Source organism: Montipora capricornis, chromosome 2 (assembly GCF_036669925.1).
Source record: "Montipora capricornis isolate CH-2021 chromosome 2, ASM3666992v2, whole genome shotgun sequence".
Taxonomy (NCBI): Eukaryota; Metazoa; Cnidaria; class Anthozoa; order Scleractinia; family Acroporidae; genus Montipora; species Montipora capricornis.
In genome coordinates, this window is record NC_090884.1 from 32094881 (window position 1) to 32095227 (window position 347).

The following is a 347-nucleotide window of genomic DNA, read 5'->3' on the forward strand; positions in this document are numbered from 1 at the left end:
CCCCACTTCCTCTGTTCTATTAATATCATCTCTTATTTTTAGATCGCTTTTGTGGGAATCGATTCTTCGGGTATTACTATTCATCTTTCATCTACAGTCGCATAGGAGAAGGGAATTTCAAGCGAAGAGCCTCAATATGCGTGTATACATGTAGAACAGAAGCTATAGACACATGCTGTGGTTACTTTCCGATCTGTAAGATGTTGAAAGAATCGTTGCATAACTGTACTCTGCGCATGCACCAAAGGTTTTCCCTTATTTCTACATAAAGACACTGTATGCAGTGTCATTTCTGTATGTGTTTTCGTTCTTATTGTTGATAACGTTTTAACGTTCATTGCAGGACT